The 26,988-nt window shown below is 41.9% G+C and overlaps 1 protein-coding gene across 3 annotated transcripts in view; it reads right to left on the minus strand.

The window, feature by feature from the left end:
* Positions 1-26,988, minus strand: part of TOP3B (DNA topoisomerase III beta) — a 1,356,925-nt gene that overhangs the window by 1,258,218 nt on the left and 71,719 nt on the right. The gene's annotated exons all lie outside the window — the stretch shown is intronic.

Genomic DNA, 26,988 nt, shown 5'->3' on the forward strand with positions numbered 1-26,988 from the left:
AATATCTAACAAAATATTTAACCAAATGTTTGAATATAGACAAAAAGTTTGAATATAGACAAAAAGAAAAACAAGTACCTGAGCCAGTATTCAGCAATCCCGATGCTGCAAGCAGCAAACGAGATCTGGGTAACTGCCGCTAGGCATGTTGGGATAGGAGCTAGCTTTGAGCCAGTAAAAGCTCTCGAGCTATAGTATACGGCCAAATTGAAGCCGAGGATCGGCTCCAAACCCAATCAGCAAGAACAAAGGCGAGATAGGAACAACATAACACCATGAAACTCAGAGAGAAGAATGCCAATGGCCAATGACCCTCACCTTTAGCCCCAATGGTAGACAACAGTCTTTTACCTGAACAATGGGTAACACCTTCTGCCCTACTGCTTTTATAGATGTCATCTGACAGACTGGTTATCTGACCAGATAAGAACAGACCAAGGCTCCTTTCCAGGGGCAAATTCACTTCATGCAAACTGCAGCAGCCTTAAGAAAGCTCCTCAGCACAGAATTTAGTGAAGTGTTCGACTGCAAGAAGGGACGCAAAGATTGTCCACCACTTCAAAGTAGGGCTTGACATCAACAGCTGGTTCTTGAGTGCTTAGTAGCTCTCCAGCCACTGATCTGTCACAGTCCAGTTCAACACTGCATCCTCAGGTGTGTGTATGGCACCATGTAGATCAGATCTATTATCAAGTCCGGAAGGTACAACAGTCTCGGAGACAAATCATATGGTACAACTTCACCTAGTACGACTTCTTGGACCATCACAAAGTGCATGAATGACAGACGCTTGGCAGTGCCCAAAGCCACTTCAATAAATGCTTTCCACTATGCAGAGAACAGACAGGACTTCTTAGAATGCATTTAAGGGGCAACCAACAAGATGGCAACATTCAGGGAGTCCCAGATGGGGCAACCAGGAGACAGTATTTCAAATAACTGAAAGTCAGGATGCCCTTTCTCCTGCAGGGCATGAGTCACAAACACCTTGGTGAATATAGTTGATGAGGAAGCCTAAACAGTAACACTCTAACTGAAGTGAAATCTATCCATAGCAAACTGAAGACATCTCTTGCATGAATGCCAGTCACTGATATTCCAAAAGGCAGCCATCATTCAGGTACACTGCGACAGCAAAACTATATTCCTCTTAATAATAGCCACTAAAAAACTGTACATCACTTTTAGAAGCATAGAGAGAGATGGGAATAACTCCCACCCCCAAACAACCATCATGTCATGCCAGAACAACTACAAAGGCCTCTCTTACTAGTAAAGTCTTAGCCTCTTCCAAGTGTTTTACTGAAATGAGCTAAACAGATAAGCTGTACAATTTGATCCCTTGTATGGACAACCAAGACAGAATTAACCACCCACAATGGACAGTTCCAGATTATAGTAAGGACTGCAACAGGATATCGGGGAGAGTTAGTATACTGAGCGACTTTTCGGTGCTACTGAAGCAAACAAGACCAAATGATGCTTGATGACCTTCCCTGGGCACTGTGGAGACCTCTTGCTTTTTGCGGTTAGCCAAGTCTACAAGACAAGAGCAGAAACTAGCTTCACTGGCATAGACGGAGGTGATCTAAGTTTACTTAGCAGCTCAAGCACCTCTTAGGAATGACAAGGTGAAAACAGGAATGATAAGGCTTTGCCGCCTCTCTTTGGTGACATCGACAGGTAACATGTTGGTATGAGCAGGCCATTCTCGCAGTCCAAGTGGAGACTGATGTTCAGAATGGGAGCAGGTCTAGGCATGTGGATGAAAGTGTCACTGCTCCACAGTACACATTACTGCAGAGTAGTAGCTTATGAAAGAAGAACTGCCAGTGTGTTGACTTTAGGAATACTACTTCTGTAACCAGCACTTCTGCACAGCAGCTACAGTGGCCCTTTGGTCCTACTACCACCTATGTGCTACCCTAGTATGTGTGGAGTGTTTACCACATAGCTCTGTTAAATAGACGCATACTGAAGAGGACTAATTGCAACCCATCATCATAAAGGATTGTAAAAGAAAAAAAAAAGAAAGGGGTGGAGGTCACAGGAGAGGGGAATCAGAGATCACAGATAACACCATAGAAGAGAAGGTCCACTCTTCTCCAAAGCCTGTCAACAAGGTTCTGGAGGACATTTAGCACACTGTTCCAGATTTCCTCTTTGAGGATGGACACTCTCAGCCACACTCTCCTGTGATCCCGGTGATTTACATATCTGAGCGTGCAGTCAAGCTAAAATGTGAACACAATAAAAGTTACAGCAGAATGCACAGCATCCCAGTGTGAAATCAGGAAGTTGGCATAAATGATTATGGCTCTGAACTACTAACAAGCTGCTTCCTATATACCACACCTGTAGCTAGCTATGATTTGAATAGGGGTCTTGTCAACAGTTAACCACACCTGGAGTGTCTCCTATGTGCTATACTGTTTGACCAGCCTAGAGGTGTGTGTGTGTCTTTAATATATATTGAAACTCCACCTCCTTTGACTTTGCTGCCCACAGTTTGGGGTCTGAATTTATGGTAGGATGAGTAAACAGGTAAGGCTGGGGTTACCTCTGCAGCTTTGAACCAAGTTTCTGTGACTGCACAAATGTCAGCATCTTCCAGGGTTAAGAATGTTTGCAATGAATGCAGTTTCATGTTTAGACTCCTAGCATTTAGCAGCATGACCTTTAATTTGCATTTTGTTGAAATTTTTGACCTTTGTCTGGCATACAATGCAATCTCAGACTCCATCCTGATGGGACTGCTGCATATCCACAAGTCAAGCTCCACTCAAGTAACCCACACAGGCAACCTCAACCTAGTCTGTGACATCAATAGGACTTGTTGGCGGGACAGATTTTTATCCCAGAGACTCTGCCATCTGTGGAATAGACCCCCTTCTCCACGTCAGGCAAGGGTACCTCGTTATCCCTTTCTAAGCGCAGCCTGGATAACTGGATGGGAAACAGAAAATACACCCCGGGATTCCACCTTTGTTCCTGCTGGACAGGGGCTTTGGGTGCTGACTTGTCTAAACATGGGCTAAACTCTTGGCTAGGCTTATAAGGGCCTCAGGGCCAATAGCCTAGTAACTTTCTATGATCCTATGAACCAGGTCACTCTGGAAAAAGGACATTTGTGTCCAGTGGGCTTACTCAGTTAACAAATGTATACTGTACCTCCCTAACCAGAAGAGGCGGCTTCTATTGAGACAGATAAGATGAAGGGCTAAGGATCAGTGTGGCAAAAAAGAAAAGTATCTTGACACACTTATGTAGAGCTCTAGACTCCTTGTCAGGGGCAAAATGAAAAAAATGTTGTGCTCTGTGGGACCTATGCTGGACCAAAGGGATTACACAGGAGTCTGCATGGTGATGCTTAGTAATTTAGTCTTTATAAATGACATCAACCTTTTTCAGGTCTGATGAGACAGAACTAGTGAATTCTCTGGGCTGTCATCAACCTTTTTCAGGTCTGATGAGACAGAGCTAGTGAATTCTCCAGGCTGTCTTGAAGATATCCTTAAATACACTGACTCCATTGGTGAAATAACCCAAAACATCTTAGGCATCTTTCCCCAATGTTTCAACGAACACTTTTGAGGACATCTCAAAGCAGAAATCATCTGCAACTGGTGTTGTGGGTGGACTCATTATCCTTGTCCGTATGTCTATAACTAAGCAGCCTTGAGATTCTCTGAATTCCAAGATCCCAAAACACAACTGAGTACTATGATCCCCCAATAGCTGTTAGCGTGAGCACATGTGAGCTTTGTGTGTGACAGACTGACAACAGGAAATTTCACTAAACTGCAAACTAACCAAAGGCATCACATGAGACAAGACAGGCTTCAAAGTGCCTAATGTAGGCTTCAAAGTGAAAGCTCTGAAAGTGCTCTTTCACACCTGCATCTGCTTGATGCTGAGACCTTCAGAAATGAGACATGAACAGTATGACTGCACACAAACTCTTCAAACCCCACATGGGTCTGATGACAAGCACAAATAGGATTCCCTGGTGCAGAGTAACACTTCAAATCCACATAAAGATTACTGTACAAACTGGTCTCTGGGATCAGACTGATCACCTGTGGGGCCAGTCAATTACAGGGAGATAAGGTGGTGCAAGAACTTAGGGATGCAACCCTATGGTGGAAGTCAAGGACTAGTTAAGGCTCAAATCTTTGCTAACTGAGAGTGAACTCTCAACTTGAAGGGTTTGAGGGTGGCAGCTAAATTCTCAACTTACATCAAGGAGACTCAGACAAGACCTGTTCCCAGTGAAGTTTTGACTTTCTGCTGGGGCTTTGAGAAGGACCTTCCTACTAGGCCCCATCTCAAGAGCTCCTGGACCTAAGCACTGCATTTCTTGCAAAGTGGCCCAATAACTTTTTGTTTCCTTCAACGCTGAGTTGCCAGGATGAATCTCTGGGACTTGTAGCTGTTGTCATAACTGTGGTCTTCTCTGAAACAGTACAGACAATGCTTGGCATGGGCTATGGGTGGCAAGTCTCACTGCCACTTGGACAACTGTTGTCATGCTTACTCATGTGAATGCATAGCAAAACCTTCCACCCAAACTGTTTAAAACAGTTTAAAAAACTGTCAGATTCTAGGGGCTGTACACACTTACCAAGCTGGTTATTTTACATATTACATTAGGAGAGCTGAGATCTAGACACTTGCAGCAGGAGAGTGTGGCCTACAACCTTCTAAGCTGGAAATTGCTGGTGAAGCCTTATTGTGCCTGTTATTCTAAGTGTCTTTTTAAGCACTTTTAACTGGGTTTCCCAACCAAACCAGTTACTTTACATTTGGTAGATTTGTGGTCTAAACTCTTGTGGCAGGACAGGATAGCCTACACCCTTTTAAGAAGGAAATTGCTGGTTGAAGTTCTAATGTGTTTGTTACTCTAAAGTGTCTTAGTTCTGCCTTAAGCACTTGGGCTCCAAAAAGTACAGTTTTGTACCTACCATAAATGTAGATGTTCGAGTGTTCACCCTGCTGCAGTCATCACACTTGGGTTATCCTGTCGTCAGGCGGTCCCGCAGTCAGCCGGATTTCCAAAGTCTTGGTCCGATGTCGGTTGCTGTCACCTCATCCCTGACATCAGTGCGCCAGGGGTACATATATTGCAACCAACGCCATTTTCTTCAGTTTTTCTTGCCCCAGATGTCAGGTGCCCCCAAAAAGGTGATCCAAATTAGTACCAAAAAGTGAGAACAGTGTACAGACACAAAAACCCTTCAGCTATAAGCAAATACATCAGTAAGGCATAGCAAAGATTTAGCCAGTAGATCAGAGGGGTAGGAGGGAGGGTAACCTGGACTGCAGCAGGGGGAACACTCGAACATCTACATTTATGGTAGGTACAAAACTGTACTATGTTCATCGTGTTACCCTGCTGCAGTCATCACACGTGGGTTGAGTCCCAAAGCTAAGGTAGGGTGGGGGCATTATAGAGGGTTAGAGGAGGCAATGAGGCCCTGCAGAACTGCAGTGGCGAAGCCTGCCCTGGACTTAGAATAAAGAGGTAAGTGATAGTGTTTGGTGAAGGTGTGTACAGAACTCCAAGTTGCAGCTTCTAAAATTTCCTTGGTAGGAACCCCCCTGAGAAAGGCTGTAGAGGTAGCTGTTGCCCTGGTAGAGTGGGATCTAATGGTAGGAGGAACTGGTTTCCCATGATGGGTATAGCAAAATCGTATGCAATGGCCTATCCATTTAGAAATGGTTTGCTTGGAAATGGCCCTCCCTTGAGAAGCTCTAGCATAGGAAACAAAGAGCTGGCCAGTTTTTATGTAAGCCTTAGTTTTATCCAAGTAATATCGAAGCTGTCTGTGAATGTCCAAAAAATGTAGGAGTCTCTCATCTTTGTTCTGTGGATTGTGGAAGAAAATGGGTAGATGAATGGTTTGGTTTAAAGCTACACTGGAAACCACCTTAGGCATGAAGGAAGGATTAGTTCATAGAGAAACTCTGTCTTGATGAAAAATGAGGAAAGGTTCCACTGCCATAAGTGCCTGTAATTCTGAAACTCTCCTAGCAGAAGTTATTGCTAGGAGCAGGGCAGTCTTCCAAGATAGGAACTGAACATCTGCAGAAGAAGCTGGTTCAAATGGTGGTAGTGTTAGTTTTTCCAGAACAAAGTTGAGGTCCCATGTTGGTGTAGGAGCTCTTCTAGGTGGTCTAATGTTTTTGCCCCTCTGAGGAACTGTCTTAGGAGTGGGCTTGAAAATAAAGGTGGATTCGTGTCGTAGTGAGCTGAAATTGCTGAAGCATGGATTTTAATTGAGGAGAAGGAAAGTCCTTTATGCAACATCTCAGCTAAGTACTGCAGAATGCGAGGCATATGAGGCTGAGCTGTGTCTTGGCCTTTAGCTTGGTTCCAAGCAGAAAACCTTTTCCATTTGTCCGAGTAAGCCTTCCTGGTGCTTGGCCTCCTGGCTTCTAGAATAACATCCAGTACTGCTTGTGAAAGAGGGGCTGGTTGGCTGCTTAATTGATTTGCCATGCAGCCAGGTTTAATGTTGTGATCTGGCTGTGTAGAATCTGCTTGTCTTGCTGTGTGAGCAAATGAGGTATTTGAGGCAATATCCATGGTGGGCTGTGAGCCATATTCTTCAATAGCGGGTACCAGTGCTGGCGTGGCCAGTCTGGGGCTATGAGAATCATTCGAGGTTTCTCCTTTTTGACCTTCAAAAGAACCTTTGTGAGAAGAGGTAATGGAGGAAAGCCATATGCTGTCAGGTATTTCCAACTGAAGGAGAGAGCATCCACTTTCCAAGCTTGATGGTGGAATGCCCTTGTACAAAATGTTGTCAACTGGTAGTTCTGAAGACTGGCAAACAGGTCTATATTTGGCAGGCCCCATCTTTGAGTTATCATTGCAAATATTTGTGGGTCTAGCTCCCACTCGTGGGGATCTTTGATGTTTCTGCTTAGGTCGTCTGCCAATGTGTTTTTCTGTCCTGGCAGGAAGTGAGCTTGTAACTGGACTTGGTAGGTCAGAGCTGTGTTCCATAGGATTATTGCTTGCCTGCAAAGTGGGTAGGAATGTGTGCCCCCTTGTTTGTTTATGTACCACATTACTGTGGTGTTGTCCGTCTTTATTGCCAGTTGTCCAGGCTGTAGTAGATCCTTGAAGGCTATCAGAGCTTTCTGTACAGCTAGCATCTTTTTTTGGTTTATGCGCAGTTTTCTTTGTTCTGCAGTCCATAGGCCTTGAATGCATTGCCCTGCCATGTGTGCCCCCCAGGCATAGTCTGAAGCATCTATTGTGATAGTTTGCCTGGGTGGGGGCAAGGTGAAAGGCTGACCCTTGTTGAGGTGACATGCCTGTGCCCACCATAGAAATTCCTGTTGAAGGCAGGGAATTAGAGATATCACTGTGTCCAATCTGTGGCTGTGTTGAGACCATATGCTTTTTAGGTACCATTGTAATTTCCTCATATGCAGTTTTGCAAATGGTATTATCAGAATGCAAGATGCCATGAAGCCCAAAGCCTGCAGAATTTTTCTTGCAGTTAATTGGATCTTTGTTGCCATTGTCTTGAAATACTGAGTCAGTTGTAATTGCTTGTCTGGTGTAAGATAAGCCTTCTGGGCCGTTGTGTCCAAGCTGGCACCCAGGAATGTCATTTTTTGTGAGGGTACTAGCTTTGACTTCTTTTCATTTACTGTGTACCCCAGACAATTTAGTAGATGCTTCACAAAAGCCAGATGTTGTATAAGCATGTCTTTTCATTCTGCTTGGATGAGGCAGTCGTCCAGGTATGGATATATTTGAATTCCTCTTTGTCTGCAGTATGCAATTACTGGTGCCAGGCATTTTGTGAATACTCTGAGCGCAGTAAATAAGCCAAAGGGCAGTGCAGAGAATTGATAATGGGTTGAACCTGCAATGAAACGGAGGTATCTTCTGCAACTTTGTCTGATAGGGACATGCAGGTATGCCTCCTTGAGGTCCAACGTTACGAGCCATGCTTCCTTGCCCAACATGGGAAGTAGCTGCTGTAGTGTTAGCATCTTGAATTTGGGGACTTGTAAGTAAGTATTTAGAATTGAAAGGTCCAGAATTGGTCTCCAAGCATTTTCTTTCCTGGGTACTAGGAAGAGTCTTGAGTAAAATCCTTGGCCCTGCTCTTGAGTTGGTACCCTTTGAATGGCTCCCATGTCCATGAGAGCTGTAATTTGTTTTTGAGCCTCTGCCCTTTGATTTTGTGGCAGGTTTGGCATTCCTCTTTTTATTGGCAAGGTGTGAAAGTGGAATCTGTATCCTCGTAAAATTATGTCTAGGACCCATTTGTCCTTTGTGACCATGTGCCAGTTGTCTACAAATAGAGCCAGTTTTCCCCCCAGGGGGACTGACAAAAGAGCCTTGTTTGGCCAGCTGAGGTGCAAGTCATTGAATTTGCCTTCTGGTGGTTTGAGACCTATCTTCTCCTCCCCCCTTCTGGGTTGGAGTGCCCCATTGGCGAGGTTTATACTGAGCTTGTGGTTGTCCTCTGCCCCTTGGGCGTCTGTATTTACCCCTCTGAGGCCTGTCCGTGGCTGGAAAGGACCAATTTTTGGTTGGCCAGTTTCTGCTGAAGTGAGGGGGTTGTACCTGTAGGAAATCTGTGACTGTCTGCATTGATTTTGCCTTATCTTCCATTTTCTTTAAAACTTCTTCAGCTTTAACACCAAAAAGAACATCCTGCTACAAGGGAGCATCTAGTAGTTTTGCTTTAACATGTTCAGGCAGACTTTGTTCCTTTAACCAGGCATGCCTACGTATAACTGATCCAGTGACAGCTGCTCTACAGGAGGCCTCCAAAGAATCAAACCCACATTGTAAGGTATGTTTGCCCACCTGCTCAGTGGTGTGCAACAAATCCTGTACTTCTTTCAATTCAGATTGTTGAGGGAGGGTTGTAATCTTTTGTTTTAACTGAGAGATCAGAAATTGCTGATACTTAATCATATGAAATTGACTGTTTAGAGCTCTCATAGCTAAAGTGGCTGAGGTGTAAACCTTTTCCCCCCATCTGTCTAGTGCTCTTGAATCCCTTTCAGAAGGTACTGGACTTTAGCCATGGAAGCCTTAGCCCCCTTGGGACCCTGGGAGATAGTCTCTGGGTCATCTACTGGGCTTTTGTAAAGAAATTTATGGGAATCAGGTATTCTGTAGCATCTGTCAGGCTTGGCCGGGGCAGGAGGCAGAGAATCAGGGTTGAAACTGGATTCTAAATAGACGTCATCCACAATGTCCAAAACAGGAGGGATGGCTAGAGGTCTGTGTTGGGAGAGTAAAAGAAAATCTCTGAGCCTTTTCTTGGAATCAGAGTAATCCTGACCTTCCCAGTGAAAATGTTCCCTCATAGTGTGTAAAGTTTCTCCAAAAGAGTAATCTTCTGGAGGGGAAGCTGAGGGAATAGAGTCCTCAGCATCAGAATCTTCATAAGGAGAGAAGGAATAGTCTTGGTCTTCAGAGGAATCCGAGGAAATAGACAGTTGTTCAGAGGAAGCAGATTCTTCCTCTTGTCTAGGCCTTTTGTCAGGAGGGGGCCGGGAAACCCTGATAAGAGAAATCAGATCTTCAGCCATCTTGAGCATCTGTTTCTTAGGCATAGGGCCTTGAAAAGGAGACTGAAGTGAAGCCTTTTTCGATTTGGAAGGAGTCTTTGATTTGGAAAACGTTTTGACTGTAAGAGTTGTCGATCTGAAAACGCCTTCAGAAGGCGATGGAGTTTCGGAAGTACTGACGTCCTTGGAAGGTAAATCGTCAGTAGGGCCTGAAGTAAAAGGCTGCGTCGGCCTAGTACATTCCGTTAAAATATCCGTAATGGTCTCGGGTTCTTCAACTGCGGTAGTCAGAGGCTGCGTCGGAGCCTCACTGATAACTGGAGGCTGGATCAACCGAGGCCTCGGAATCAGGCTTAGGCCTGGGCTGTCGATCCTTATCCCTGTGCTTTTTGTGCACGCCGGTAGTCGGTTCTCCGACGGCATGTTATAATTAAATTTTCTGCCAAAAAAGTGTCGTGCAAAATCAAATAGTCTTTTAATAGTACATTTATTAAATCTAGCACAAAAACGACAAGAAGTGACGTCGTGATCAGGGCCTAGGCAGGGTATGCAATAAGAATGAAAATCCTTATGAGGTATTTGCTACCCACAAGAAATACAATTGTTAACTTTTTCTGACATCGGTCTGAGGCAAGAAACGTTTCCCCAACGGGGTACTTAGCTTTATAGAAGACTTCGGTCTGAAATTCGAATTCGAAAATCTCAGGAGTCGGCCAACCGGCACTTGCGAACTGATTCTGCTTCGGGCACCGTGCGGCAAGAAAGACAGAAGAAAATGGCGTCGGTTGCAATATATGTACCCCTGGCACACTGACGTCACGGATGAGGTGACAGCAACCGACGTCGGACCAAGACTTTGGAAATCCGGCCGACTGCGGGACCGCCTGACGACAGGATAACCCAAGTGTGATGACTGCAGCAGGGTAACACGATGAACATCTAGATGTTTTACATTAGGAGGGTTTATGATCTAGACTCTTGTGGCAGGAGAGTGTGGCCTACACCTTTCTAAGCTGGGAACTGCTGCTGAACTGCTGCTTTATTAAAACAATTTTTTGCTGTTGTGACTGTGATTTTATGTACTTTGAATTTCTAGTACTTCTGCATTTTACAGCATAGGCCAGATTCAGACTTGCTGAATCTAGACTGTTTGGTATCACTTGAGCATTAAAACTAGCTCTTTACTGAGATACTGAAAGATCTGAGGCACCCATTGCTTCCAACTAACTGTAAGTACCCATTTTTGCTCTTATATTAAACTTTTAATTGGTATTTGTATTCTACTAAAAACCACAAAACGAGATGAGAGCGAACACAACAACACACCAAAACCAAACACAAAAGTTTGCTGGAGAACCAAATAAGGGCCCGAATCCGAAGTAAGGGCAAACAGTTATTTCCACAATACTGGCAATAAAATGGTTAGGAAACAAGTTGCATTAACGCTACCAAACGTTTTTGTACACCTTCCTCAGATGCAAATACCCCCCTGTTAACTGAAATCAGTACTTTTATATAAACATGTTACTATCTAGAACCAATCATTTGTTAATTAATTTACCAATGAGATTGAACATTTTATATGTTACAGATTCAAATACAAATAAAACTCTTTACATTTATATATATATATATTACCTTGTATAAACATTTCTTAAAACCTTTTGCTAAAAAACTCAATATAATACTTCATATATTAAATCACAGTAAATACAAATCCTTTGAAAAGATAAAAAGTATATATAAAAAGCATTAAATATACACAATAATGTTAACCTTGTCTTATGCATTAAATCACATTTTGGAAAATGTATACAAGCCTGCCATCTAGTGGGAAGTTACAATTTCGCAGCCCTTAACTTAAGAACTGGAAGAATAGGTAAAGTATCATTCAAACCTGGACTTGTAGTGGCATCCAGGATAATCTGCCAAAATAACTCTCGGTATTCTAATTTGGCTTCCCACATGCCCCCTCTAATCTCCTTGGGTACAACTACCAAGACAAAAAATGTAAAGGTGGCCTGTTCACATGTTAGTTTATGACGGAATAAAGCATTATTAACATTTTGTTTTTTGATTTCATAGAAATGCTCGTAGATTCTCAATTTTAATTTTCTTTCCGTCTTCCCTACATAAAATGAATTACAAGTCTGGCAGGTTGCAAGGTAGACAATTCCATTTGTATTACAATTGGAATAACATGTACTCATTATTTTCCTATTTCAATATTGTACATCTATAAATTAATTGTTATGTATGTGTGAACACTGGGAACAATTCCCACATTTAAAAGTTCCAATTTGGCCTCGTCTGCCTCTATAATTCGAACCACCCCCAAACTCAAATAAATTCTTAATGTTCATGTCCTTTCTATATGTAAATTTTAAAGGTTGTTTGTGCACAACATCTAAGTGAGAAAATTGTCTAAATCTATCCCATTCCCTGGTTATAACCTGTTTGATAACCCCAGAATCACCAGTGTAGTCCATAATATAAGCTTCATCCCAACTGGTTGGACTCTTGTTGTTACTCTCAGTTACCACAGTTGTAGGTTCATCTTTTCCCAAAATAGGGGCAAATCTCCCCCTTCTTCCATTTACAACCTCCGTGGTGATATCATGAATTAAGTTATCTGGGTAACCCCTTTCTCTAAACATGTCACATACAAAATCACATTCCATTCTAAAGGCGTAGTCCTGTGAGGTCATCCGACTAATCCTTACCAACTGGCCTTTTAACAAATTTTTCTTTTGAAAAAATGGATGACCATTGGTGAAGTGAAGATAGGAATTAGAGAAAGTATTTTTCCTGTGCACCTTAGAATAAAAATCATTGTCTGTCTTGTGGAGGGAAATGTCCAGGTATATCAATTCTTGATTATTAAAATTATAAGTGAAATCCAAAAAATTAGTGGTACTTTTTAAATAAGACAAAAATTCCAAAAATCTATCTTTACTGTCTATCCAAAATATACAAATATCATCCAAGAAATGTTTGTAAAGGCACCAACAACTGGCAAATTCACTATTAAATACAAAATTTCTTTCCCACCAGGTCAAAATAATGTTAGCATACGTTGGTGCACATTTGGCCCCCATGGCAACCCCTTTTCTCTGTCTGAAAAACTCACCTTCATAAAACATGAAATTGTTTTTAAGAACAGCTTCCATTAATAATAAAGTGTTACAAAATTCACTGTGGTTAAAATTACCATTGTCTCTCATGCACTCCTCAAGCCACAATAGCCCTATATCATGTGGAATGGAACCAAATAGGTCCACTAAGTCATGAAGAGAATTTCCGGACAGAAAAGGTTAGATTTTACCTGCCTCAGTAAATCCCAAGAATCTCTCAATACTGAGGAGCCGCTATTGGATAAATCCTTTAACACAACATCCACACATTTGGCAAGAGGTGTGGTGATGGAACCTTCTGAGGATACAATAAGTCTTAAAGGAGGATCCAAAGGGTCCTTGTGGACCTTTGGAATCCCAAAAACTGAGGGTACCCTGGGGTTCTTATTGGACAAAAAGTTGTAAGTGTCAATGTTAATCAACCTTCCAGTAACAAATCATTGAGTAAGACACTAATTTTGGAATTAGCAACATTTATCTCATTAATAGAAGCCCTGGAATATTTACTATTGTCGTTCAACAATTCCTTCATTTTAGATTTATAAATGATAGCATCCATCAGTACAGTGCCTCCCCCTTTGTCTGGCTGCATTATTCTCACGGCTTTATTGTTTTTCAAACTGTCTAAAAGACACCTCTCTTTCTTAGAAAGGTTAGAAAACACTCTGTTGTCCATTCTCTTCCTTCCTGATTTCTCTCTCCAAGATGTTTTCTAAATTTTTTAGTTGGGGAAGGTGGGTTAAAACTTTTCTTCTTTTAATGGTAATGGTGGTTTCCTATCACATGTTCCATTAACAAACCACTATGCTAAGTTCTTTTTCTTAAGGAAAAGTTTTAAATCCACAATGGCCCTGGGAATGGTAACATTCCTAGTTAGAATAAATTTAAAACCTTTAGAAAATAAATTAAAATGTTCAAAATTAACATCTAAACTACTATAATTAAAAATCTTACAGTTATTGAACTTGAAAACATTATCCTGTTGAATAATGTTCCCATTATTAACATTGACCATTTCCATGTTCATCTCTTGACATTCCCTCTGTAGTTGCAATGATTGTAATACACAGGATTCTGATTCCTTATCCTGTCTGATCTCCGAAGGGGGGGAGGGTATTCTAAAGAGATGTCCTGATTTGGTTCGTGGTTTACACCATTCGAATCATCCTCATAAACATATTGGTCCATATATGACCTGTTGTTTCTAACACCCTTCTGTGTTTCTGTATAACTTGTAAAGGACCTGAGTTTGGGGTATGCTACACTCTCCTTGTATTCCCTATTGTCCCCCTCTAATTTTACTTCCTTCCTTTTCATATTATTCAAACAGTTTTTCTCAATCTGGGCAAATATGTTGTGATACATTTATTTATTTACATTTGTTGACTGGGAGTGTCCGACTGGACATAGGTCCATTTTCAGCAGAGGCCTGGGGAGAAAAGCTCCACAGTTAAAATAAACAGACAGTAGTTACATTGGATTACATAGCGATTAACAATTTAACATAGCAATTACTTACAACATATTTACAGATGAAGAACATAGTACATCAGTAGACAACTAGAATCTTTATCTGTGAAGTACATAACAGACATTAACAAATGTTACAATAAGAAGTTCCTGCTGTATAATAAGTACTAGGCTTATGAGCATCTGAGCTTGCTATAATCAAGGTAGTTAGTGGAGTGGAAAGAAAAGTAGTGGTTGGATGGGGTGGGTGATATTAGAGTGGGAGTTGCAAGGGCATAGCCAGCATGTTTTTAGGTGCGCTTTTAGTAAAGTTTTGAAGTGGGTGAATGATGGTACGGAGGTAATTGTGGGCGGGAGGGAGTTCCATAATTTAGCTATGGTGCAAGAGAATAGTGCTTCACCAGCAGAGTTATTGGCTTTAGTGATCTGCAAGTGATTTTTGTTGCTGGATCTTAGTGGTCTGGTGGTGCGATAGGGTTGGAGTGGATTCTGGAGGGATAGGATATTTAGTGGATGGTTTACTAGTTTGTGGGCGAGTGAGAGTCGATACCAATGAAGGAGGTGGGGGAGTTCAAGCCAGCCCAGTACAGCAAGTGAGAGACGGTGGTGACTATGGTAGCATGCCCCTGTGGCGAATTTGGCGATTTTGTTGTAGAAGGTATCTAGCTTGTTTAGATCGCATTGCCTTAGGTTGGTATACATTGGAGAGACATAAAATAGGGTGGAGATAAGGTGGGAATTTGCTACTGAAATTTTTGCTGCTTTGGTGAGAAGTTGCTTATTTCTGTATAACGCTCCTAGTTTTTTGTGGACTTTTTTTATGGTCATGGATATGTGCATGTCAAATTTTAGTTTATTGTCTATTTCCACTCCTAGCAATTTGGCGTGTACAGTTGGGTATATAGTGGTGTTTTCTTTTGCTGTGATGTTAAAGTGAGAGTTGTATTGAGTATGTTTGGTGGGTTGGAAGATGAGTAGTTTTGTTTTATTTGGGTTGAGTATTAATTGTGTATTAATACATATTATGTGGTAAGCCAAATTAGAATACCGAGAGTTATTTTCGCAGATTATCCTGGATGCCACTAGAAGTCCAGGTTTGAATGATACTTTATCTATTCTTCCAGCTCTTAAATTAAGGGCTGCAAAATTGTAACTTCCCACTAGACGGCAGGCTTGTATATATTTTCCAAAATGTGATTTAATACATAAGACAAGGTTAACACTATTGTGTATATTTAATGCTTTTTATATATACTTTTTATCTTTTTTAAAGGATTTGTATTTACTGTGATTTAATATATGAAGTATTATATTGAGTTTTTTAGCAAAAGGTTTTAAGAAATGTTTATACAAGGTAATATATATACATGTACAGAGTTTTATTTGTATTTGAATCTGTAACTTATATAAAATGTTCAATCTTATTGGTAAATGAATTAACAAATGACTGGTTCTAGATAGTAACATGTTTATATAAAAGTACTGATTTCAGTTAACAGGAGGTATCTGCATCTGAGGAAGGTGTACGAAAACGTATTTTCTATTGGTAGCGTTAATGCAACTTGTTTCCTAACAATTTTATTGCCAACATTGTGGAAATAAACTGTTTGCCCTTACATCGGACTGGGGCCCTTATTTGGTTCTCCAGCAAACTTGTGTGTTTGGATTTGCATTCTACTGTCTGTTTGAATTGTCTGAACTGTTTTTTGCCACATTTACTGTATACTGTACTAGTTCAGCTGTAGCACACCAGTTCCAGGTTTGCTGTTTCTAGGTCTGTTTTGTAACTTCTGAGCATCAAATTCAAGCCATCCTTGTTGGTGAAGGCCCTTCTGCACCCCTGTGAGAGGAGAGTGCTGTATAGGTCAAATCTAATCGGGGGTGATTGGACTGGAGCTCAGATAGAGCGTCCTTACTGGCTAGTTTGAGTTAAAAGGGTTATTTCTTGTTTTGAGCCCTGTATTTGTGCTTGTCTGCATGTAGTGCACCACCGTGCACTGCTTCTTAGCGGTGGTGACCATTGGTGGTTATAGACACAGATGTTTTGCTTGTTAAATTTTCCCTTAGCACTTTGTTTGTGGTCCTCCACAGGTTTTCCGTGGCACCTCTACTGTCAGGTGGAACATTAAGCCTAGCCTCAGAGGTACCAACACAACTCTCACCCACTATACATTCCTAAGTGTGGCCACTTTTCCTGACCATATAAGTTTACCTAACACTATGGACAGACAATTTCCCACAGTTTCTCCAGTCAGCTAGTTCAACATGGGCATCCTGGGGCAATGGAGCAGCTGCCTCAAGTTCACAGACAACCTCTACTCCTAGTCCAAACAAACTCAACATGTGGGACATGCAACTATATTAAGAACCTTGAATCCATGCTCTCTCACACAGCAGTCAGTACATATGACTGAGCGGGTTGTCAGCATGCACACCCCACCTCCTACTTCACCCAAATACATATCATATACACCTACATATGCGGAGGTCCTCAACAGAAACATACCTAAACACCAGAGACCTCCTAAACACAAATACAAGCATGCAACACATGACAATTCCTCTACAGAACACAATACACTTAACAGCTCATGCACCAGTGTCTCACCTGTCAAGCCCTTACAGCAAAACACAAAACCAAACATATTAGCCATAGGTGATTCAATCATGAGACACACAGATGTCCCTCTCACCAGGATGGATAAGGAAAAGGTCACAGTCAGTTGTCTGTCAGGTTTTAGGATTCGCCACATCACACATGCACTCAAGTCTCTCAACAACAGGTACTGTTATGACTCCGTCATAGCCCATGTAGGTGTGAACAACTTGAGAGGTACCTCTCTAGACTACATGAAGAAAGACGTGACTGAGCTCTCAGATTATGTATCTCAGAGGCAGGTATGTCCCTAGCCTTAAGCAGCATTTTACCTTCACCTAGGATGATGCTTCAATACAAACAGAAAATGACTGACTTCAATTATTAGCTTACTTTCTGGTGTCATTCTAAGGGGATCCAGTATATGTCAGCTTGGGATGACATGATCGACAGACCTCGATGATTTGCCAGAGATGCTCTTCATTTATCACCTCTGGCTAAGGCTCTTGCCACCCCCATACTGCCTTTTTAGGCAACGTCTCGCGGAGAAAATTCCTGATGTAAAAACTCCATCTAAAAACAACCTCAAGGTTATGCTGCTAAATGCTAGGAGTCTTAACATGAAACTGCACTCACTGGAAGCAGTATTCACCTTGGAAGACACAAACATTTGTGCAGTCACGGAGACCTGGTTGAAGGCTGTGGAGAGTACCCCGGCCATACCACGTTACACCTCCTTCCACACGTTCAGACCACAAACTGAAGGCGTGAATACTAAAGGAGGCAGTGTATCAATTTTCATTAAGGATATATGCACCTCCAGATTGGTTAAACAGTATGATTCCCTAGAGACACTTCAGGTGCAATTATTTGTTGGTAGGACACCTATTCAAGTCATTGCCAGCTACAGGGCCCCCTCCATCAATCAGGGCACCCACTCTGCCTGTTTGGATCTACTTGAATCTATCAAGATACATCCAAACACCATGATTTTGGCCGACTAACTACCCATCCATCGACTGGGTAAATTCCTCGTGCGCAAAATCACTTGCCCAAAAGTTCCTTGATTTCATTAATTCCAGAGCCCTGGACCAGCTGGTTGACACCCCCGTAAGGGGCTGCCAACTTCCTGGATCTGGTGTTTACCAATATGGGGGACCACTATAGCATCTCCACTGTGAGGCCTTCCTTGGTGAGATATGATCACAAATCAGTCTCATTCAAAGTAACTATTACACCTAAGCCCCCTAGCAGCAACCAAACTAAAAGACTTCTCCAAAGCAGATTATAACCTCTTATGAGATGATATACATAGCTTCACTGCATCCCCCCATCCGATGGACTTGGCAACTATGCCAAGTTCTACAACCAATGCTTTATACAAACACCTGTATAACTGCACTGACATAGCCGTACCTGATGGGACCAAAACAAGCTCCTCAAGGAAGAGCAAACCTGCCTGGTGGACAAGTCCACAATAAGAGGAAGCACAACTTAAACTGAAAACACTCCCTCTACAGCTTTAACAAGCAAATAAGAGTTCTTGTGAAGTCCTCCAAAGCAAATTACGAATCCAAATTAGCTTCCTCAACTAAGGACAACGATAATGCACTCTTTAGTTACATCCATAACCTAAAAGGAAAGGTCCAGATTTGTTTCAAACTGGTAGTTAATGATACCACATATACTGAGCCTGTGGACATAGCTAACCTGCTGGCTGACAGGTTCTGTGAAGACTTCACTCTCCTGTCCCTTCCTCATGTACCCAATGGTCATAAACGCCCTAAGGCCAAAAACACTGCACCTATGGAACATGATAACATCCTAGGCTGCGTCCTATATGGACTCCAAAAAGAATTAGCAACATCATTGGGTACTCTTTTTAATCATAGTCTAAGCACTGGCTTCTTCCCAGCTGAATGGAAAATGGCCACCGTTGCTCCCTTACACAATGGTGGTGCTTCCATTGACCCCAGGAACTACAGGCCTATTAGCCTGACTAGACTTATCTGCAAGGCCACTGAGCAAATCATCATGGACCTTATTAACAAAGATATAGGTAATTTCCAAACACTTGACTCTACTCAGTTTGGATTTGTCAAAGGGAAATCATACCTGTTAAACCTGGTGGACTTCGAGACAGTCACCAAGGCCCTGGACAAGGGAAAATCTGTGCATACAGCCTAGCTAGACTTAGCCAAGGCTTCTGACACTATCCCCCACTCAGACATCATTGACAAATTCACCTAGCTATGTACCAACCCTTATATTGTTAGATGGGTCACTAACTGGTTCATCGATAGGGGATTCCACCTCCAACAGCAGACCTATAACCAGTGATGTTCTATAGGGATCAATCCTGGGACCTCTACTGTTTGGACTCTATTTCTCCAAAGTACAAGCAAAAACTGAAGGTCTGTGACTGATGCAGTTTGTTGATGCCTGCAAACTGGGAGTGGTCACAGAATCTCCAAATGATGTCAACATTCTACAAGAGGGTCTTACACAAATAAATAATTGGTGCCAAAGTCATGGCCTTAACTCAATGCAAAAAAAAAAAAGCATCATCCCTTTCGGTAAGAGTGGTGTTCCTGCTAACTATCACATCAATAGCAACACCCTAAGTATGCACTCAGTGGTGAGAGACCTGGACATACAGACTGACAGCAATCTTACCTTTCAGCACCATGCCTCCACAGTGGTAAGAAGGCCATTCTGTATTGCTCATCTCATAAGTAAGGGCACTGCCACCAAAAAAAAGAAGTAATAACCACCCTATACTCTTACCTAATCAGACCAATAACTGAGTACAATGCCCCTTTTGCTATGTATTTTTCTAAGCACCTGCAGCAATTGGAGAAACCACAAAGATCCTCAGTGTCCGTAGTATAACAAAATACACCCAGCATGACAGTCCAAAAGCAGAAAAGGAGAGAAAAATAAATCCAACAAGTTGATTCACACACAAGGATTAAGCATTTTCTTAACAAAAGTTACTTTATCAGAATCAATTCAATAAAAAATGCACCATCCTATTATTTCCCACCCGTAGATTACATGAACAAGCATACAGTCGCATGTATTTTTTAAAAGTCCAGTATCCCAACTTATAAAAACCCTACAAAAAACAAATTGTTTAATAAACAATATTTTTGTAGGGTTTTTACAAGTTGGTATACTGGGCTTTTAAGAAATACATGTGAATGTATGCTTGTTGAGTTCAGTGAGTGTGTGTGTGTGTGTGTGTGTGTGTGTGTGTGTGTGTGTGTGTGTGTGTGTGTGTGTGTGTGTGTGTGTGTAATATAAATAGCTTTCTGCAATGTTGTTCAGCCAGGTTTCACCAAAGCATGGATAACTGACAAACATATCGACTCTCAAAAGTCAGTGACACTCAGGTATGGGAAAGTAGAGGATGTCTCCCCTTTTGGACCCATGTTAAAGTCCATTTCGGAGCTTGAGTGGAAAGAGGAATATTTGTCCTCCAGCAGGTCACCTTGCTTTTCGACTCGTTAAGACACACTTGCTTCTAAAAACTGCATACAAACTGTTTCCTTAAACAGAGAAAGAAACGCTAAAACATTGCTAAAATAAAAAAATCAAATGGAAATACACACCACAAATTCAAGGGAACAAGATCCCAATACCTGCCATGTGGAAGTAATCAATCCCACACCACACTAATTACATTATTCTCACTACAAGGTTGCAGCCATGCAGTGAAATGGTAGTAATTAAAAAAATATATATGTATTGCTTGCTCATTCTCCAGGCTGTCATGATCTCAGTGAAAACAATTTAGCACAGTCAAGATACAAAAAAAAAACTACAGTTTTGTACCTACCATAAATGTAGATGTTCGAGTGCTAATACAGCTGCAGTCATAACAGATGGGTTCTCCTGCCATCAGGCGGGTCCTCGGTCGGCCGAATTCCAAAGTCTAGGTCCGGCGTTGGTTGTCGTCGCTTCTTCCCTGACGTCAGTGCGACAGGGGTATAAAAGAACCAGCCAACGCCATTTTCTTCAGTTTTTCTTGCCCCAGATGTCAGGTGCCCCCAGAAGGAAGGCAATACATAAATTAGTGTAATAAAGCAATGCCATATAATCAAAATACAGTAGTGCAAGCAAATACATCATGAATGAATACCCCAATCTGGTTGCATGAGGATATGTCAGCCAATAGGCCTGTCCCAAGAGGGGAAGGAGGAGGAAACCTGGACTGCAGCTGTATTAGCACTCGAACATCTACATTTATGGTAGGTACAAAACTGTACTATGTTCATCGTGCATACAGCTGCAGTCATAACAGATGGATAGAATCCCAAAGCTAAGAAAGGGGTGGTAGGCACAAGGTGGAACTAGGAGGAGCCAGAATGCCCTGCAAGACTGCAGTGGCAAAGCCCGCTCTAGATTTGGAGTATAGTGGAAGGTGATAGTGCTTGGAGAAGGTATGCACAGAACTCCAAGTGGCTGCTTCTAAAATATCTTTGGTAGGAACTCCTCTGAGAAAGGCTGCAGAGGTAGCCGTGGCCCTTGTAGAGTGAGGTCTGATGCCTGTAGGTACAGTTTTGCCATGAAAAGAATAGCAAAAGCGTATGCAGTGGGCTATCCATTTTGAGATTGTCTGTTTGGAAATTGGCTTTCCTTGAGCTCCTATAGCATAGGACACAAAGAGCTGTTCTGATTTTCTGAAAGGCTTTGTTCTGTCCAAATAATAACACAGTTGTCTGTGGATGTCCAAGGAATGTAGTAATCTCTCCCCTTTGTTTTGAGGATTAGGATAAAAGGTAGGTAAGTATATGGCCTGATTCAAAGCTACCCTGGATTCCACTTTTGGCATAAAGGACGGGATGGTTCGTAAGGAAACTCTTTCCTGATGGAAGATGATAAAAGGCTGCACAGCCATGAAAGCTTGTAGTTCTGAAACTCTACGAGCTGAGGTAATAGCCAGAAGGAAAGCTGTTTTCCAGGACAAATATTGCAAATCTGATGAGGTAGCTGGCTCAAAAGGAGGCAAGGTCAGTTTTTCCAGAATGAAATTGAGATCTGAAGCAGGTATTGGTTGTTTCCTTGGGGGTTTTAGATTCTTAGCCCCTCTGAGGAACTGTCTTAAGAGGGGGTGAGAGAATAAGGGTGGATCAGTGTTGTATTCTGCAGAAATGGCTGAGGCATGGATTTTGATGGAGGAGAATGAAAGTCCACTGCTTAGCAGCTCAGCTAGATACTGTAATATTTGAGGTAAATTCAGTTTTCCAGGATCCTGGCCCTTTTTCTCATTCCAGACACAAAACCGTTTCCATTTTGCGGAGTAAGCTTTTCTAGTAGACGGCCTTCTGGCCTCCAAAATGACATCCTGCACCTCCTTGGAGAGTAGGGTCTGTTGTGATGCTAAGGAATCTTCCATGCAGCTAGATTGAGTGTTTTTAGCTGACTGTGAAGTGTTTTGAAGCTGTGCTGAGTCAGGAGAGGCAGGGTCCATGGTGGGGAATGTGTCAGGCTCCTCAGGAGTGGGTACCAGTGTTGTCTTGGCCAGTCTGGAGCAATGAGAATCATCTTTGGTCTGTCTGCTCTAGTTTTCAATAGAACTTTGGGCAGCAGAGGAAGAGGTGGGAAGGCATAAACTGTCATTGATATCCAACTGAAAGAGAGAGCGTCCACTCTCCAGGCCTTTGGATGGAAAATCCTTGAACAAAATTTTGTCAATTGGTGATTTTTGTGGGAGGCAAAGAGATCTATGTCTGGCCTTCCCCATGCTTGGATTATCTCTGTATAAACTTGAGGATGCAACTTCCATTCGTGTGGATCTGTGATATTTCTGCTTAGGTTGTCTGCCAGCATGTTTTCCTTGCCTGGCAAGTACTGTGCTTGTAGTTCGATTTGTAAGTCCATGGCCATGTTCCAAAGTGACATGGCCAGTCTGCATAGGGGGTATGAATGTGTTCCTCCCGGTTTGTTTATGTACCACATAACTCTGGTGTTGTCCATTCTTATCAATAGTTGACCCGGTTGCAGAAGGTCTTTGAAAGCTATAATAGCATTTATTACTGCTAGCATTTCCTTTTGATTGATGTGAAGGTGCTTTTCTTTTTGGGACCATTTGCCCTGAATGCACTGATCTGTCATGTGCGCCCCCCAGGCGTAGTCCGAGGCGTCTGTTGTGATGACTTGATTTGCTTGAGGCTTGCTGAATGGGAGACCTGTGTTTGTTTGGCATGCTTGAGCCCACCACAGAAATTCCTTTTGAAGACATGGAATTAGTGGTATTATTGTTTCTAAACTGTGGCTGTGTTGAGACCATAGGATTTTTAGGTACCACTGAAGTTTCCTCATATGCAGCTTTGCACATGGGATTAGTAAGATGCAATATGCCATGAATCCCAGAGCCTGCAGGATTTTCCTTGCAGTCAGCCTGGTGCAATTTGCTAGTGCTCTGAAGTATTGAGTTAGTTGCCCCTGCTTCTCTGGCGTGAGGTAGGCCATCTGGGTGTTTGTGTCCAAGTTGGCACCCAGGAAAATTATTTTCTGAGAGGGTATTAGCCTTGATTTCTTTTTGTTGACTGTGTATCCCAGAGAGTTCAACAACATTATTACATAAGCCAGATGTTTCAGAAGAATGTGCTTGCTGTCCGCTTGGATCAGGCAGTCGTCCAAATAGGGGTATATTTGTATCCCTTGAAGTCTGCAGTAGGCAATTACTGATGCCAGGCATTTTATACTCTGGGCGCAGTAGATAAGCCAAAGGGCAATGCAGAGAATTGATAATGGGTTGAACCTGCAAGAAATCTGAGGTATCTTCTGCAATTTTGTCTGATTGGGACATGCAGGTATGCCTCCTTGAGGTCCAATGTTACCAGCCAAGACTCCTTGCCCAGCATGGGAAGAAGCTGCTGTAGAGTGAGCATCTTGAATTTTGGTACGAGTAGAAATGTGTTTAGGATGGATAGGTCCAAAATAGGTCTCCAATCTTTTCCCTTCCTTGATACCAGGAATAGTCTGGAATAAAAACCTTGACCTTGTTCGTGCGTAGGTACCTCTTGAATAGCTTTCATGCCTATGAGATCTGTAATTTGCCTTTGTGCCTCTGCCCTTTGATTGTGTGGCAGGTTTGGCATGCCTCTCATTTTTGGAAGGGTGTGAAAATGGAATCTGTAGCCTCTGTTTATAATGTCCAGGATCCATTTCTCTTTTGTGACAATATGCCAATTTTTTGAAAATAATGTTAGTTTTCCGCCTAAGGGTGCTGCCATTTGAGTCTTGCTTGGCATGCAAAGGGGAAAGTCATTGGGCTTGCTTTCTGAATGGTTGCGAGTTATCCTCACCACCTCTTTGTGTAGGAGCTTGCCATTGTCTGCCTCTAAACGATCCTTGGGATTGTCCTCTGCCCCTCGGGCGCCTGTATCTACCTCTTTGGGGTCTGTCCGTGGCTGGAATGGACCAATTTTTGGAAGGCCAATTTCTACTGAAACTGGGGGTTGTACCTGTAGAAAATCTTTCACAGTTTGCATTGATTTAGCCTTTTCCTCCATTTTCCTTAATACCTCCTCAGCATTAGCACCAAATAATACATCCTTTTGTAGAGGGGCATCTAGTAATTTAGCTTTGACATGATCAGGCAAGGTTTGTTCCTTGAGCCAGGCATGTCTACTTATGACTGATCCTGTAACAGCCGCTCTACATGAGGCCTCTAGAGCATCAAAACCACATTGTAAGGTATGCTTACCCACTTGTTCTGCATTATGCATCAAATCCTGCAACTCCTTCAAGTCTGGTTGTTCAGGTTGTGACATTTTACTTTTCAATTGTGATAACAAAAACTGTTGGTATTTTAGCATATGGAACTGACAGTTTAATGCCCTCATGGCTAAGGTAGCCGAGGTATATAGCTTTTTTCCCCACCTTTCTAAGGATCTGGAATCTCTCTCGGAAGGTAATGGATTTTTAGCAGTGGAGGCCTTAATTCCCTTGGGGCCCTGTGAGATGGTTTCTGGGTCAGCAGCATGGCTTTTGTATAGAAATTGGTGTGAGTCAGGAACCCTGTAGTACCTGTCAGGCTTGACTGGGGCTGGAGGTAGAGAATCCGGGTTAAGGCAGGCCTCCGAGTACACATCATCTAGTATGTCCAAGACAGGAGGTATAGCCAGAGGCCTGTGCTGAGGTAGCAAGAGAAATTCCCTAATCCTTTTCTTGGAATCTTAATAATCTTGGCCTTCCCAGTGGAAGTGTTCCCTTAAGGTATGCAAAGTTTCCCCAAATGAGTAATCCTCTGGGGGGGATACAGAGGGAATCGACTCCTCTGCATCAGAGTCTTCAAAAGGGGAGTAAGAATGTTCCTGATCATCAGAGTGCTCTGAAATAATGGAGCCCTGATCAGAGGAGGGGGATTCTTCCTCCACTCTGGGCCTTTTGTCTGGGGGGGGGGGGGGGTTTGAGAACCCCTGATAAGAGTAATTAAATCCTCAGCCATTTTAAGCATCTGTTTTTTAGGCATGGGGCCTGGAGATGGGCCCTGTGTAGCTTGTCTCTTAGAATGCATGGCTGCTTTAGACTTAGTGAAAGCCTTGATGGAAAAAGAAGAGGAAGGCCTGAAGACACCTTGAGAGGAGGTAGACCTGTTCACATTTTGAGATTCACCGCCAAGAGTGATATATCTTTATCTTTGAGTGAACAAGAGAAAAAAACATTTCTAGTAAACCATCAAGGAATTGCACTTGGGCACCCAGACACAACTTGCACTTAAAGAATTACTTTCTGTTATTCTATCCTTAAGGATTTAAATACAGGGAGCTTTTGTTTTGGCATCTTTCCAGTGATAAAAATGAGAAAAATATTCCTATCATTATGTAAAAGAAAAAAAAAACAGATATCTACATTATGACAAAAACTGTGTATTCAACACATTAGCAAGCCCTGAAAGTTAACAATACAAACCTGACAGATATATTTACACATTTGCTTCTAGTACTTCTATTGGCAGAAAAATTAAATACTTGTTTCTTTGAAAGCTAGCACATTTTGAGACTACTGCATTCTGTCAATTATTCAGTTCCTAATGGTTATTATAATACAATCATTGCTTTACTTACAAATGACAGTATATCTAAATTGCTTCCAGTTATTCTTATAATTGCAAGATAAGACATATGACTAGAAAGCCTTATATCGTATATGGCGTGTGATGACATTTCTTATGGCATGCAAAAAGCACAATCTCAAAAATGTGCACTTATAAAGTAACAGAAATTATACAACGACTTGCCATTAGCATTCAAAAACAAGCATGCTGATTGGCCAGCCCAACCAGTGTGCCCATTGTAAATCCGAAAATATACCAATGGGAAAGGTCCGGTCGCCCGGACTTTTTCCTATTAGTATATCTTGTATTTTTTTTTTTTTTTTAATACAAAACGAAAATGGAAGACATTTTACGTTCTGGAGATGGCACGGACAGAAATAAAAGGATAATCAGCTACGTTATACAAAACTTAAAAAACTTACCTGATTACCTTTTTTATTTTGTCTTGTCCCGACTCTCCCTAACATAAAAAGTCTCCCGGGTTCTTTGTTTTTTTGTATTGATTATAACAAAGAAGAAGAAGCAACGGAGATCTTCCTTTCTCTGTTGCTACCTCTTCACAGCCCTGATGTACTGCTTAAGCGTTGGAGCACAAGTCCCATACGCATGTGCAATACATCAAAACAAGGCAGCAATATACCACCAGCCACAGAAGAACAGTAATGCGCTGTTATACAAAGACATTATTTAAGAAAAGCTAGTATTTTTTTCTTAAATAATGTCACTGTATAATAGCAATAACAGACTCTGTGGTTGTGGTATATTGAAATTTACCCATGGTTGGCTTTATCTAATCACTCGGGGTTCGCCCTCGTGATTAAACCACACAAACTGTGGGTAAATCTTCAGTATACCACACCAACGTCGTTGGTTAATGCTATAATATCACATACTGCCACTGTATTAAAAAATCTATTTGAAATACAGTATTTAAACAGAAGTGAGAAAATATCTCTTTATTAAGTTCACTGACTAGCTCATAAGTAATTAATATTCAAAACAACAGCTTAAAGGAACACATTCAGAGTGGAGTAAAAAGACTTCAGACTATCACTTCTATGGAAAAAAAATATCTACAAAGCAACTGTGATAGTATTCCACAATTTCTAATTTTTCACAACCTTATCAAGGTATTTCCAGTATTTCAAAGAATCATCTTAAAC

This window comes from Protopterus annectens, chromosome 4.part0 (genome assembly GCF_019279795.1).
Source record: "Protopterus annectens isolate FY-2018-M chromosome 4.part0, PAN1.0, whole genome shotgun sequence".
In the NCBI taxonomy this organism is placed as follows: Eukaryota; Metazoa; Chordata; order Ceratodontiformes; family Protopteridae; genus Protopterus; species Protopterus annectens.